Source organism: Notamacropus eugenii, chromosome 3, assembly GCF_028372415.1.
Source record: "Notamacropus eugenii isolate mMacEug1 chromosome 3, mMacEug1.pri_v2, whole genome shotgun sequence".
Lineage (NCBI taxonomy): Eukaryota > Metazoa > Chordata > Mammalia > Diprotodontia > Macropodidae > Notamacropus > Notamacropus eugenii.
Window position 1 is genome coordinate 225,467,315 of NC_092874.1, and position 17,247 is coordinate 225,484,561.

Sequence of the window (17,247 nt, forward strand, 5' to 3'; positions counted from 1 at the left end):
TTTGTTTGGAGATGTGCCCTGAAATCTGGGGCAAGTTGTGGGGGTGCCAAGTCATCCTCCAACACTAGTTGAAATGGCTAGAGCTGGGGCTGGTGGCCAGCTTCTGGAACAAGAATCCTCCTGGAGATGTTTGGTAGGTCCCCTCTGCTCTCCTTCCCACCCCGCTCCTATACTATGTATTATTATTACTGCCAAATCCTTAGATTTTTATCCCACAATTTCTTTGACCTTCAATCACCTCATCCCCAAAACAGGGATTAAAACACCATGTCCATTCCCACAGTTATCACAAGGATAAAGTTATCTAATATACATGAATATACTCTGTAACCAGACCCAAGTCTACATGGATCTTGCTTTGTGACCTTTAGGAAAGCTTTTGATTCTCTAAGCTTCTTGTCCCAGCCACCAACCAAATGTGCTTTCCAAGCAGACTGGCAGAATTTAGGCACAGACCAACATCTCACACCATATACCAAGATAAAGTCAAAATGTGTATATGATTAACACATAAAATATGATAACTGAAGCAAGTTAGGGAAGCATGGAAAAGAACACCTGTCAGATCTACAGATAAAGGAAGAGTTATAATCAAATAGAAGGTGGAGAAGATCATAGGACGTAAAATGGATAATTTTGATTACACAAAATTAAAAAAGTTTTGCACAGACAAAACCAATGTGGCCACAATTGGAAGGAAAACAGGAAACTTGGGGTCAGGAGACTTTTAGATCAAATTTCTCTGATAAAGGTCTCATATCTCAAATATGTAGATAATTGAGCCAAATATATAAAAGTAAGAATCATTTCTCAGTTAATAAGTGGTCAAAGAAATGAACGGGTTGTTTTCACAGAAGAAATCAAAAACATAAATAGTCATATTAAAAATGCACTAAATCACTAACTGATTAGAGAAATGCAAATTAAAACAATTCTGAGGTACCATTTCATATCTATCAGATTGGATAATATGATAAAAAAGGAAAATTAAATGCTGGAGGGCATGTGAGAAAATAGGGACACTAATACACTATTGGTGAAATAGTGAACTGGTACAACCATTATGGAGAACAATTTGGAATTATGCCCAAAGGGCTATAAAGACATGCATATCCTTTGATTCAGCAATACCACTACTTACTCTGTATCCCAAAGAGATGGAAGGAAAAGAAAAATGACTCATATGTGCAAAAATATTTATAGCCCCTCATTTTGTATTAGCAAAGAATTGGAAATTGAATGGATGCCCATCAACTTTGAAATGGCTAAATAAGCTGTGATATATGATTGTGGTGGAGTACTATTGTGCTATAAGAAATGATAAAGAGGATGATTTCAGAAAAAAACTGGGAGGACTTAAATGAAGTGATGCAAAGTGAAGTAAAAAGAACCAGAATAATGCCCACAGTAACAATAATATTGTAATGATAATCAACTGTAAAAAGATTCCTCAATACAATGATCCAAGATAATTGCAAAGGACTCGATGAAAAAAGCTGTCCACATTCTGAAAGAGAACTGGTAAATTCTGAGTGCAGAGTGAAACATTTTTTCACTTTCTTTATTTTTATTGCTTTTTTTGCAACATGTCTAATATAGAAATATGTTTTCATGACTTCACATGTTTAAAAAAATCCTCAAAAAAATTAACGAAATGGGTTTTCTAGATTTAATACAAGATTCTAGGATTTGTTGAGCAAAGTTGTGGCCAAAAAACCACATCCAACAAGAGGTGCAGAAAGAGGGAAAAGAACAGACAACAGAAAAGAAGAAATCTTGATGACTAGACACAAGTGGAAAATGGAAGTCATCCTAAGAAAAAGAGAGGTCTGGGCTGATGGGCAATACTATGTTTCCATTTTCCTTCTTAACTCTTTACCTGCTAACTTTCCTCTGTAGTTATTCCTTCAAGGAAAGTGTATCCTTGGGATTCCAGGTGTATAAATCTATTCTTGAGTACTGGACCAGGAAAGATAAGGAAAAATTCAGAGGGAGGAAAAAGGGCATGCCCTACCTACCCAGGTGACCACCCTGGGAGTAGTTAGACAGAACCCTCTCCAGGGATAGGGACAGATAGAGAGACAGAGTTGGGAATGGGGGATAGTCTAGGAAGGCTTCCTGAAAAGGAGAAATTTGGAGCAGTCTATAATTAAAACATGTGCAAAGAGAAGAGAGGTGGGCATTCCCAAGAATGAAAGTATCCCAAGCAAGAAGACGCATGAGGTTTCAGATGCCTTTCTGGTCTCCTGTCCTCATCTTCCAGATGCTTTTTCCTCAGGTCTTGAAAAGGGGCCATGTCTCTTGAGCTCGAGTTTTAAGCTTCCATGGATCACATTAGTCTGGTGTTTGCCCCAGAGGCAGAGGACCACAAGATTGCTCAAGGAAGGGCAAACTAGCTTGAGACAGAAACAGAATAGATCAATGTCCCTATACTGGATCAGAGTGGGACTAGGCCTGCGAGGAGTCTATATACTTTTAGACTGGTGGAGATAGGCAGATCTAGTATTAAAAAAATCATGGATGTTTGAATTTTTAAGTTCAAAACTACCTTAGAGATTATCTGCTCCATCCCCTCTTTCTACAAATGAGAGAACTGAGGCTTGAAGGAAGGGAAATGACTTGCCCAAGGTCACCTAGTTCTAAGTTAGTAGCAGAACCAGAATTAGAATTCAGGCATCCTGACCCTAGATTATTATTCTTTCCTTTCTTTCTTCCTGCTCTCAAAAGTTCAAATTTTATCCATACAACTTACTGTAATCTCCCAATATGAATCATGTGGCCATGGAGACCATGTATAGTTAACTACATAGACTTTCAAACATCTGTATTTTCAACCTGGAGTATATTTTCTCAAGAGTAGAGGCTGTAACTTTTGCTGTCCAATATTGTTTCGGACAATAATTTTGTCCAATATTCCTTCTTCACTGAGCTAATAAATCCCATGAATCTGGGAAACAGTGTCACGATGCCCAATAAACTTTCAGCTATTGACCAATCCATAGTAAATCTTATTTTCAATTTCTTGTAGATATTATCTGCTCTACTAAAATAATTCTAAGTAAGGAGATCTCCACATCATTTGCTCTAACATCCCTCACAATAATATTCCATTTGCATCCCTACAGAAATCGGAAGAGAAGACCCATGAAACAAACACACCCAACTGTCCCTCCTCATCTCTCAGAGAGCTTAGTGAGAGGAGAGTTCTGCTTAGTCTGGTGCTTGGCGTCAGTCTCAGGATTAAAGATGACATTGTCTGAAGTTCAAATTCAGCTTCAGACAGTTACTAGTTGTGTGAGCCACGGCGAGTCACTTAACTTTTATTTGCCTTGGTTTCCTCATCCGTAAAATGAGAATGATAATAGCACCTCCCTCCAAATGGCAACAACCTCAGGATTTTGTGAGGATTAAATGAGATTATATTTGTAAATCTCTTAGCACAGTGTCTGACATATAATAAGAGCTACATATATGTTAACTATTATTATAAATATTATGGAATTTCACTATTTTATATCAATGGTGGAGCATCCATAGGACATTATATGTCAGACCATATGGTTTCAGGGGTGGGGAATCTGTGGCCTCAAGGACACACATGGCCTTCTAGGTCCTTGGGTGTGGCTTTTTAACTGAATTCAAGTTTTACACAACAAATCCTTTTATTACGGGAATTTGTTCCATGAAGCTTGGATTCAGTGAAAGGGCCTCACTTGAAGACCTAGAGAGCCACATGGAACCTGAAGGCTGTGGATTCCCCACCCCTGAAAAAATAAAGCAGGCCTTAAGAGAAGCTTTGGAGATCACACTCATCCAGCAGTGGGGCTCTGGCCCCAAGTACAAGCAATTTGATGAATTGTGATAAAAGAGCAACAGTTACAAACAATGAACCATCTGTTTGGTCTTCACCTGCCCCCTACTTAGTGAGGGGCCCTGTCACCTTAAGATTCCATACAGCACGCTCTCTGCCCATGTCTCCTAGAGTATGGAGGGCTGGAGAAGGAGGAGGGAAGAGGAAGAAATACTAATTTGTGCTGTCATTTACTCATAGAAATTGGAAGAAAGTTGCCAGCATAGCTGTGATTCTACCAATTGGATCTATGGAAAAGGGCACGTAGCCACTCTCCATCCACACAAGGAAATAAACTAGAGTGGTATGCATGTGGGATTTAGATTGGCTCAAAGGAAGAACTTTGTCACAGGCCAATACTGAGATCCCAAAAGAGATTTCTATGTGTTTGTAATAGGAGAGGAGGCAGGAGCTTGTTGCCAAGAAGTAGAAGGGTTAGGGTCCAGGGCTATCCATCTAGGCTGACAATGGAGGAACAGGGATGCAAGACATAAGAATACAGTAACTCAAATTTACACAGGACTTTGCAGTTTTCAAAACACTTCCTCCCCAACAATTTCTCAAGGTTGGCACAGTAGGTATCCTGGCATCACAGAGTTAGTGAGTGCCAAAGGTGGGATGATCTCCCAAGATTCCTTCAGGTCAAAGATGGAAGCAGTTTTGATGACACTGCTTATATAGCTGATCATTGAATCCCACCTGACCAGCTCCTTTATGGACAGAAACACTGGAACATCCCTCTCCCCCACCTCATCTCCACCTCTCACCATGGAAAAGAGAAAAGATAAGTCAGTTAAGGGCTCAAACTCACCCAACCTGTCTCCCAAGTCCTAAAACTGAGATTGCCAAGTGGGTGAGGCCCTAGGCAGCTATCAGTCACCCAGATCACACTTTCAGGTGGCAGGAGGTGGCAGGGTTCAAGATAAGCTGATGATGTGATTAACTAGCATTCCCCCAACACATTTTCCAAGCACACTTCTGCCAGCTGGCTTCCTGAATCAATCTGGGTTGATTGATTGGTCCCTGAACAGGACCAGTTCCATCCAATAACAGTTTACTGAGTACTTGCTATCATTATACTAGGTTCTGAGCATCCAAAGACAGACAAGAAAAGCAGTCCCTGACCTCAAAAAGCTTACATACTACACAGGGATACAAAATGCAAACAGATACTTAAGTACAAAGTTACCTGAGAAGAGAGAAAGATAGCCTTGGGAATTAAAGATTCTCTTAGGAGGTATCACCTAAGCTGTCTTGAAGGAAACCAAGGGATTCTGAGTGATGGAGGAGAGGAGGGAGTGCATTGCTGGCATGGAAGCCATATTGGCATGGAGCTCTAATGGAAACAGCAAGAACATGAGAAGGGGATTGAAAAGAGTGGGCCCCAATGGTGGCAGAGAAAGGAAAACATTCATCAGTTCTACCTTCACAAGAGAGAGGTGCAAATCTATCAAAGGAGGCCTTGGAATTAATAAGGGTATAGTACTTGAGGGAGTGGGGGAAGCATCATCATGGCAGGCAACCAACCTTGGAGACAGATGCTGAGAAGGGACTGGATCAAGAAGTGATAAGGGAAGGGAGGGTGAGGACAGCCCCCCAGAAACAAATCCCCAGACACCTTATCCAGGGTTTCTAGTTTCCTACACAGGTTGCCCCTTCAACACTAGAAGCAGACTCTGAGATCCAGCTCTCAAGTGAGAGAACTAAAGTTTAGAAAAATGAAGTGATGTCCCAAAGTCACACTAATAATCAACAGAGCCTATGGCGAGATCAAGGGTCATCAGTAAGAGGCAGCGAATGGAAGAAAAATAAGAAAAGTGAAAGAAGGGGGAGGTATGATGACAGATAGCTCAGTTTTCAGTGGCATGATATTCTAATTTTGATGTGATAAGAAAAATTGTTTGTGATAGCTCCTTCTTTCCCCTCCCTCTTTGGGGTGGAGAAGGGAAGAAATGTGATTAAGGGAAATGATTAGGTTAAGGTGGGAGAAGTACCAAAAACCTGACCAACCAACAAATTGAATCCTGATTGTCTTGAGAGATCCACAAGTGTACAATGGACCAAGGAGCTCCTTCCAAAGCCCTCAACTGGACAAATCTCAAATCTATGTGGGGACATCCTACAACAGAAGATGCCTTTCTCTTTGGGGGACCAGGAGGGCATATAGATAACTATGGTTAGACCAAGTTAGGCCATGAAAATTATAGATAACTAAAATCAATCAATCAATCAATATTTATTAAGCCTCTACTATGTTCAAGGAACTGTATTAAGTATTAGGGATATTAAAATAGGCAAAAGATAGTCTCTGCCCTCAAGAAGTTTACAATCTAATGGAAGAGACAACATACAAATACATACAATGAGAGTTATATACAAGATAAATAGGAAATAATTAAGAGAGGGAAGGCATTGAATTAAGAGGGGTTGGGAAAGGCTTCCAGAAAAAGATGACATTTTAGTTGGGACATAAAGAGAGCCAGAGAGGGAAGTAGTTGAAGTGGAGGAGGGAGAGCATTCCAGGCATTGTTCAAGGGAACCACGAGAGAAAATCCTTGTAGCTGAGAGATGTAATATCTTGTTCATGGGACAGCCAAGAAGTCAATGTCACTGGATCAAAGAGTACATGGTAGAGAGTTAGGGGAGCCAGGTTAAGAAGGGCTTTGAATGTCAAATAGAGGATTTTGTATTTGTTCCTAGAGGAAATAGGGAGCCACTTAGATGTGATATACCATCCAACTGTGGTGGTCCAGACATGGAATTCTATGGATTCCATCTTCATTAAATGATGTGATTAACTAGTATCCCCCCTACACATTTTCCAGGCACACCACTGTCAGCAAGCTTCCTGAATCAACGTTTAGAAGTATTTCAGAATTTGGGTATTCTTTCTTCCTTGTAAAATAATAGAATATCCCTCTTATAAGAGCCTAGATTTAGAACTAGAAAAGACTATAGTGGTCACCTATTCTAACCTCCTCATTTGAGGGATGAGAAATTGAGACCAATAGGTAAGGTGACTTATCCAAGCTCACACAGGTGAATGGTCCAAGTGGGATTCAAACCCAGACCTGAGGATGCCAAATCTTCCACTGCATCACACTTCCCCACCCGTCAAGTAGGGTTGATAACAGGGGGCAAGGAGTGAAAAGGGAAATGGAATCAAAACTTGGCATTCAGCAGAGGCAAAAGAAAAATAGGGGAAAAAAAGGCAATCAGGACCCAAATCCAAGGGATCTCTGAATCCAGAGAACCAGACAGTCAAGGAATCTAAGAAGGGCCAGGAAACTGGTGCCTAAGGGTGATGATGATGCAGTAATCAGGAGAGCTTAAAAACTAATGAAAGACAAAAGCTCGGGAGCCAAAGGAAGCACTGGTGCTCCCAGGAAATAGAATGAGATCAGTGAAAGGTAATGCCCAGAGCTGGATTGTCTGGGGACTGGGGAAAACAAGGGAGAGAAAGAGAATTGAGAGAAAAGGGAAATAGTGAGGTGGGGGTAGGGAGAAGCAGAATCCAGGGAGAAACGAGAGAGACAGAGAGAGAGAAGGGGGGGGGGGTGGAAAGGCAAGTCTCAAGAAAGGGAGGGAGAAAGGGAAAATTGGAAGCAAAAAAAGAAAGGAAAATCAAAGATTTAAGTTGATGCTCCTATAAAACAGATCAAAGCACTTTAATTACACTTTCCTTGAGGGAATAGAGTTGTAAGTAAGGAGAGTAAGCAAAGTGAAAACCATCTGTGAAAAATGTTCAGTTTGTTAAGCCAATATGGCAACCAAACTGTGCCTATCCTTTGATTCAGCAATAGCACTACTAGGTCTGTATCCCAAAGAGATTATCAAAAGGGGAAAAGGATCCACATATACCAAAATATTTATAGCAGCTCTTTTGTGGTGGCAAAGAACTGGAAAATGAGGGGATGTCCATCAATTGGGGAATGGCTGAAGAAATTGTGGTATATGAACATAATGGAATACTATTTTGCAATAAGAAATGATGAGCAGGCACATTTTAGAAAAACCTGGAAAAACTTACACGAACTGATGCTGAGTGAAGCGAGTAGAACCAGGAGAACATTGTACAGAGTAACAGAAACATTGTTTCTAATAGACTTCGCTCTTCTCAGCAATACAATGTTCCAAGACAATTCCAAAGGACTCACGAAGGAAAATGGTCTCCACATCTAGAGAAAGAACTATGGAATCTGAATGCAGATTGATACATACTATTTCCTCTTTTTTTGTTGTTTTTTGTTTTTTCTTTCTTGTGGTTTTCCCCTTTTGTTCTGATTCTTCTTTCACAATATGACTAATGTGGAAATATATTTAACATGATTGTACATGTATAACCTCAATCAGATTGTTTGCTGTCTTGGGGAGGGGGAAAGAAGAGGAGGAGGAAGGAGGAAAATTTGGAACTCAATGAATGTTGAAAACTATATTTACATGTCATTGGAAAAAATTAAAATACTATTAAGGAAAAAATGTCCAGGAAATAGAATCAAATAATCTGAGGATTAGCCATCCAGTATAACTCATGCCTAATAAACAGATCAGCTCTGTAGTCTACCTAAAATTGGTCTTCCAGCCTTACACCTAAAGATTTCCAAGAAGGAACCCACTACCTCTGGAGGCAGTCCGTTTCACTTGGGAATATCTCTGATTATTCAGAAGCTTTCCCTACCTGGAACCTAAATTTGCTTTTTCAGCTTTCACCTGCTTCGTTCTCCTTCTAGTCACAGAACTACTTTTACTTCTAATCTTCTTGCATATAACAGCCTTTCACATATATGAAACTAACTGTCATGTCTTCACTAAGTCTTTTGCTCTCCACTCTAAATATTCCTCGTACTTTCATTTGGTCTTCATATGACATAAACATGTAGAAAGTTCACCTTTGGGATTGTTGTGCCCGATTCAGAAAAAAGAGGAAAAGCCTTACCCAACTCATGAAAACTACTAAAATGTTTGACAAAGGGCGGTGTCTTCCTCCTTTTGTTGAAGGAAGGTTATACTTTCAGGGATTCAACTCCACAGTGATGGTCAGGAGACTCCCAATCTATCAACTTCCCCTACCCCTAGCACTTCCCACCAGAGTGGTACCCCAGTCCATCTTCTACTCTGCAGTATCCTCAGGAGCTTATGGGACAAACTTATGGGACAAAGCCACAGATTTGCATGCCCAAGCCTGATCTTCTTGCAGAACACACACAAACTATGGCATGTCTGGGCAAGTATGCCCAGCAGGACCCACCACCCTGTTCTCAACAATCCATAGGTGCCCAGCACCCCAAATATTGTCCCCAGCCAACAATAGCAGAGGTAGGCAGTTAGCACTTTGGGGTGGGTAACCCATGATGTTCAGTATTGAGAGAAAGGGGAGGATCCAGAGGAAATATAGACATAGTTTTATCCTGAAGAGTTTACAGTCTAATGGAAGCAAAGGGGTACCCTCTGTCATCTCGGATAAATGACTTTTGCATAACCAAGGGATGGGGCAGGAATAATCATAACATTCTGTCCAAACTTTCAGGCTTCAAGGAGCCCTTACCCTTTCTCCCTACTCCCTACCCTGCTTAACACCTGATGCTAACACATTCATTCTAACCATCCTCTTCACACCATTGTCACTCTTTCAGCCAAGATCTAGAAACCTGTTAGTTAAGATGGAGGGTTAAACTCTTTCTCCCTCCTTATTCAATAAAGCTTTCACTCTGCTTGGAGATCATTAGTAAAGCCCTAGGGAGACCTGAAATGGTGGCCAAGATCCAAGAGTGACTTCATTTATCTCAGTCAGATCAAGTGTCTTTTCTGCAAATATGCCTCAAGTCATTTCTATTCATACAGCAAAATTTAACCCCAGTTCACTGTCACCACTTTGGAAGCCAGTTCAACTGGGAAGGCACGAGACCAAAAGAATATCCAGCAATTGGCTATTTACAGTCAGATTCCCAATAAAGTATTAACCCCCACAGCAAGAGTGTCAACTTTCCTAGAGCTGGAGACACTTCCAAAATCAGGACATGGGAAGCAGAAAATTTAGGAAGGAGGAACCCCAGTATCTGATCTCATTTTCTAAGTTTCTAACTTTTTCTAAGTTATGAGAGAACCTTCCCAAAATAGACTGGGAACATCCGCCTAGGACTATATCACCAGAAAGAGAATTTCCAGGGATTCTGCAGAAGGCAGTGAGTGTCCTCACTCCCATACTACTAGGCAAAAGCTCTTAGAGAGGCAGTGTTGAATATGGAGTCAGGAAAAGTTGGGTTCAAATACCACCTTAGACACTTAGTAGCTCTGTATGATCTTGAGCAAGTCACTCAACCACTCTGTGCCTCAATTTCCTTATCTGTGAGATGAGGGACTGGACTCTAGGGCCTCTAAGGTCCCTTCCCACTCTAGATCAGTGATGCTATGATCTTCTCTGTGAGACCACCCCATACCAGTTGAATATCTCCCCAGACCCAAATCAAATGAAATAATAAATATGAGAATCCTTTGATAAGTAAAATACACTAGGTAAAAATAAAGAATTATTAGTCATACTAACAATAAAGAGAGTCATCCAGTAGGTGATTTAACCTGGGAGTCAGGAACACCTGCGTTCAAGTCCTTTTTGTAATATGTCTTGGCTGTATGGCCCTGGTCAAGTCATTTAACTTCCAAGTTTCCTAGGTAACTCTCTAAGACTATAGGTGCCAACTGCATTGGTAGAAAGAATTTCTTCAAAAGAGTTCCCTACTGATGAAGACACACATGGTTAGCATGATGATGATGAAGATGATGGTGATGATGATGATAAATTACTTCAATTCCTCATTATGCTGTGTAGATAACCTTGGGTTCTCAAAAGGTCAAGATCTGACAAAGGCCTACAAATACCCTAACCTCCCAGATCTTCAATTGGCTCCGCTCCTATGACCTACTACTTCACTCCACCTCAGCCGCACACAGAAATTGTCCCACCCTTGACTAACCTACAAGTGCTCCATTTCCATGATCAAGAGTTCTGAAATTCCTTTATCAGATCACAGTGTCCTATCATTCCATCTATCTGTATGCCTCACTCCTCCCAAATTTATTCTTCATCCTCACCTGCAAAGTCTCCATCCCTCATTATTTTACCATTGTCTTCCACCATCCTCCAAACTTTCTTATTTCTACTGAGGACACTGCCATTATCCTAGTCAATCTGTGCTGTAACCTTCAAGTCATCCTTGACTCTTGCCTTATCCTCACATCCAATATCCAATCAGGTGCAAAATGTTGATTCTACTATCATAACATCTAGCAATTCTTCCCCTTCTCTCTACTCATAGACACCACTTATTACCTCATTACCTCTCACCTGGATTATGGGAACCACTTTCTATTTATCTCCCTACTTCCAGCCTCTCCCAATATATTTTCTACAATGCTGCCAAAATAGTACAGATCTGACTATTGTTCCCCCCCTCAAAAACTTTCCCTAGCTCCCCATTTCCTATAGAATAAAATACAAATTCGTCAGCCTGTCATTTAGACAATCTAAGTGCCTAACCCTTTTCCAGTCTTGCTTCCTATTACTTCCTTTACTAGACTCTACACTGAAGCCAAACGGGACTGCTAACTGGATGGAAATAAGTAAACAATCATTTATTTGTCACCTACTATGTGTCAGACACTGTGCTAAGCACCTTACAAATACTGTTATATCTGTTCCTCACAGCAACCCTGGGAGAAAGGTGCTATTATTTTACATTTTATAGTTGAGGTGATTGGGGCAAACTGAGGCCTGCCTGGAGCCATATAGCTAGTAAGTGACTGAGGCTGGATTTGAACTGATGACTTTCTGACTCCAAGCCCAGAGCTATCTCCACTACTCCAGCTAACATCCCATGTCCCTATATTCAAACAAGCCTGCCCCATACTTGGAGATGGCTCAGGAGGAAAAAGTGAGGCTGGTGACCTTGCACAGCCCTCCCTCACTCAAAACAAAGTCAGGTGCAAGTCGTCATTATTTCTCTGATGTCATGGTCTTCTTCAGAAATGAAAGATGAACACAATAACAACCCATACTTGGCATACACTCCCTTCTCTTCTGTTTCTCTGAATCCTCCAAGTGTCAACTCACATACTAGTTACCCTTGAAGCCTTCCCTGATCTCTTTCCCCTCCGCAGTAGTAAGGGCCTTCTTCCTCAAATTGCCTATTTGTGCACAAGTTATATCATGAGTAGAATGCAAGGGTAAGGACTGTTTTGTCTTTACATTCCTTACACAGGGACTAACCCATAGTAGGTACTTACTAAATTCTTATTGAATTAGATTGAATTGAATCTCAGTTATAAGGTACATCAGAGGTCATCTGCTCTAGTCTCTACCTAAGGAGGAATCCTTTTATTATATCCATGACAAGTGATCATGCAGCTAATCTCTGCATGAATGCTCAGAGTGATGGGGAAGTCACTACTTAGGCACTTAGGTAAGGCATCACCCTCATCGTCATCACCACAATATTTATATAAATGCTTTACATGTTGTCTCATTTAACCATCACAACAACCCTATTACTAGTATTTTTATTGTTATACCCATTTCAAAGATGAGAAAATTGAGCCTGAGAGAGGTTGAATATCAAAATATTTAAAGGAAAAAATTATTATTTTCTGATAAACTTCTAAATGAACCCCAAAGTTGTAATACTGGCTTTAAAAACATTGAATCTGAAACCATATTCTCTTCAGAATACAGCCCATAGTGGCCCCTACCAGCCAACCATTGTCAATATCCAGACAGAAATTTGAGCATTTTTTAGAGTAAACTTTGAGCCACTTATGTCTTTTGTAGAATTATTATTTACTATTGGGGCAGCGTAGGTAAGAAAAAGTTTAATTTTCTGGTTCATAGGACTTTTGCAGACAATGTTGACATTGTTTTCAAAATGGTTGATGTAGAAAGGAATGGAACAGTTCTTGATTTGCTGGTTCAAGGACATAGCCATGAGATGTTAGAAGTCATTTTTCTTTGTCTACATATGAAGGAGGAAGAGGGAAGGAGGGCAAAATGCATTTTCTCTTTTTTATAGAAATAATAATAGCTGATACTTACATAGCATTTTGTACATTATCTCATTTATACAGCACTTTACAGACATCCCATTTTACCCTCATAACAATCTCGGAAGGTAGCATTTTTAATTTGGACCTGTGGTTTCATTGTATGGTAAATGACTCTACCAAGACCCATTGCAACTGAGATGTTGGGGGCTTAAGTATTACACAACCCGAACTGGAATTGAACTCAGGTCTATTTGAGTCCAAGCCCTGTCCTCTATCCAATATGCCACATTGTCACTCATTTTGCACATAATAGGTACCTAATAAATGTTTGCTGATTTGAATTTCTTAAGGAATGGGTCTAGCATCCAAGTTTACTGACAGGAGGGCTAAAATTAAGTTCTGAATGTGAACATAAGCATACACACACACACACACACACACACACACACACACACACACACACATACACACACATACATCTTCCAGATAAGCTAAGTAGCTGGGGACAGAGAAAAATGAGGCTGAAAGCAGGAAACTAAGGCTAACTTTGTAAAACTTTACAAAAATGCCAATGTTTCACCATCCACCAGCTTCAACCCCATGTGTCATATCTTGTATTAACACAAATCAGAAACACTGACAGATTCCATTTCAAGAGGATGTACTGTTCTCCCTCTCCCTGGAATGTCCAATTGAATGTGTGTTGAGAGGATGGAGTTGGGGATGGAGAGGCCAATTTGCAAAACTTTTAGTGACTCTGTCCAACCACTCCTGGTTCTGATCCTGTTTTTGGGTCTGGGTCTCTGTCCCGAGTATGTATCCTGTCTCCTTTGTGAAATCAGGAGTTCAGTACAGATGGGATGTTCAGTTCCTCACCCTGAATCTTCCCCCACACACACTGTTCAGAGCAGGCTCTAAGAAGAAAATGGATGGTGCATAGCAGAACCTAGACTGAAACTTAGATCCTCTGGACAACCATACTTTCATAGGTCAGGTAAGTTTCCAGAATGCCAGTATCCTGACTAGAGTTTGAAAGAGAAGCAGCGAGATGTGATGATGAAGACTTGAGAATTGCTAAGAGATGGTTCCATAGTTCTTGCTTACTAGACTATAAGTATCATGAGAGCAGGGGTTGTTGGGTTGCTTTTTGTTTTTTTCTAAACTTCACATCACCCTCAGCACCTAACACAGTATTTTGAACATAGTAGGTGCTTAATAAATGTTTGTTTAGGGAACTTCATAGGGTTAGAACTGGAAGAACCTTAAAGACCATCTAGTCCAGCTCCTTCATTTTACAGATAAGGAAATTAAGACCCAAAAGGTTTAAATGACCTGTCCAGAGCCACACAGAAAGAAATTGAATTGAAATGAATTTATAACATCTAAAATAAGGGCTATTCACTGCACTATTTGAAATAAAAATTCTCTGTATGAGTTGAAGGAAGTTTCAAATGAAGAGATTTAATCAGTCCTACACCACTCCCTTTTCATTTCCTCCATTTGGCAGCAAATGCCAAACGTGGGGCCATATGGTAACTCAAAGTCTACATTAGATAAGAAGAAAAGAGAAAACTCATGCACAGACTTATACGTATAGAAGTATTAGAGAATATTTTCAACAGTCAGCTGGAGATAGAAGGAGGGATACTGCAGTCATCTGGATCTGCATCCACATTAGGGTTGTGGTATAGTAGCTTCCTAGGTTTCCTTTTTGTCTCATTTTCTGCCATTGGAAGTGTTCCCTTCTTTTGAGGGGTCCCATAAGGGTGATTGGTGGGAACTAGGTGTTGTATCTTACTTGCAACCCTCTATCTGTGCCTTTAAATCTTTGATGGAAGTAATTGACTGAGGGATATAAGAATATGATATGAGTTTGCCCAAGGTTAGTTGACAAAAGAAGTATGGAATGCCTTCTCAGTGACCCCAGTGCTATCTGGACTCAGATGGACACTTATCTGTGAAGTTATACTTAGAGAAACAGGAGGAGAATTCAACAGATTTTAGAGAAAGAAAGCCATGAATGAATACCTTACCAGTGCCAAAAAGAATGACTTCAGCTTGTTTTCAAAACATGAGGATCAAAAGTGCTGATAATTTTCCCCCTTGGGATTTGTCTTGTAAATACTTATTCAGATGGGGGTGGGTGGAGCCAGGGAAAAGAAAATGGAAAGCCTCAATATGCAAATATATCTAAGGGGGGATATAGGTCTCAATTCTTATATAGTCATGTATTTATCTATTTTCTAAGAAACAGTATCTAAGTATCAGTCTTCTCACATTCCCCAAAGAAAGAATAGTTCTTTCAGTAACAAAATTCAAACATCTCCTTAATACACAGAACAAGAAAGGTCATCAGAAACCACAAAGCAGACACCGTGAAATTGAAATGAATCACAGTAGTCACCATTTATAGTACCATCCTCTGAGAGGTCACTGGAGAGGATGGAGATTAGTCTTCAGAAACTGTTGCCTTCCCCCCAGTAAAGGGCGAAGGCTTCTACCAAAGCCAGACAAATTATCAAATGTCTTCTGCATCATAAGAACTGTAGGAGGTCATGCCACCCAAACAGGAGATGATGCCATTTCACTGATATCCAAACCCTACTTTCTCTTTTGGCCCACCGCTTGATTTTCTTCAGCCCTTCTTTGCTAGATTGGACTCCATAAGCTTTGTTGGAATCCACCCAGTGAAAAAGTATTCTTACATTTTGGAACTCAGCCTGGTCAGGTCAGGAGCATTCCAAAGTCAACAAAAAGATCTCTTCCTGATCCCTTGTCCCCTCAATGGTCCTCCCTGTGACTAAGGTGCCCTACAGGTATTGGGGCCTACCCCACCTGCCTTGACCTTCAGCAACTCCCTGTGGGTGGTGACCTCAATACTCAAGGCCACCTTGAAGCTCAGAAGGTCCTTGTCTTTATTTTACCTCTCTGGGTCTCAGCTTTCTCACCTGAAAAAAAAAGGAAAGGACTGAACCAGATGATGTCCAAAAGTTCTGTCCACCTCTAAAATTCTATCATTCCATGGAGATGCCAGGAAGCTTTTTCTAAATGATTCTTCCACATACTCTTGTGTAAGGTTGCTCCCTTCCTTCCACACTTCCTCATTTTCCTCCTCATCCTCCCTCCTCCCCCCCAAAAAATGTCCAGAGTCTTATCCACTTGTGTTCTGTGTCTGGTCTGGAGCCTGGGTCCTATCTTCCCATTAGACTGGGAACTCCCTGAGGGCAGAGACCAAGTCTTCCTCCTCTTCTCTGTGTATCCCACACCTACCGTGACCCTCACCTTTGCCCAGGGCAGGGCACTGAACATGGGAAAGAAATACTCAGTGTGGGTGGTATGTGCCAACTACAATAACAACCCCAGCTTCTGTATCCTTTCAATGTGTTTGAAGCTCTTTCCACACAATACCTTGTGAGGGAAGTTAGGCAGGTTTGTGGTCTAGGTTCAGAGAAGGGAGAAGGGGCAAGAATAAGCATTTATTAAGCACCTGCTACATGCCAGTCACCATGCTAAGGACTCTACAAATATCTCATTTCATCTTCAAATCAACTTTAAAAGGCAGATGCTATTATTATTGTCATTTTACAATTTAGGAAACTGAGGCAAATATAGGTGAAATGACTAGGCCAGGGTCACATGGTTAGAAAGTGTTTCAGGCTGGATTTGAACTCATGTTTTCTTGATGCCAAGCTTGGCTCTCTGTGCACTATGGCACCTTCTAGCTGCCAAAAAAGGAAGGTGACCTACTAAGGGTCACACAACTACTAAGTATCAGAGCCAGAATTCAAACCCATGTCTCTTGATGCCAGGTCCAATACTCTCTAACTTATCTTTCATACTTGAAGAGGACCATTGACATGATGTTTTTCACCACTGGTCCCACTATAGTGGTCAGCACGCTCAGATACAACTTCCTTTCCAGGAGAAAGAGATACTATGATAGAGCAAGAAGACCCAAGGAGATAATTCATAGAATTTATTACTGGAAAGAATTTTTAGAGATCATTGAATTTAGTCTCTTTCCCCATTTTGCAGATAAGGAAGTTTAAATGATTTGCCTTTAATCACACAGGTAGTAAGAAGCAGATACAACACTGGAATTCAGGACTTTGGGCTCGAAATCTCTTCATTGTTAAGTTGTGGAGTACTTTGAAGCCATTTGTGAAGGTGAGGGAGTGGTGAGCCAGAGCCTAAGCTCTAGTACATTACAATGTTGGGGGCAAAGTTGTGTTTGTCCTTTGTTTTTGAAAAGGACCATGATATCAGAGAAATGATGACATGACTTGCAGTTGACTTTGATTTGAGTGAGGGAGGGCTGTACAAGGTCCTTAGTCTCACTTTCTCCTCCAAGGTCATCTGGATCC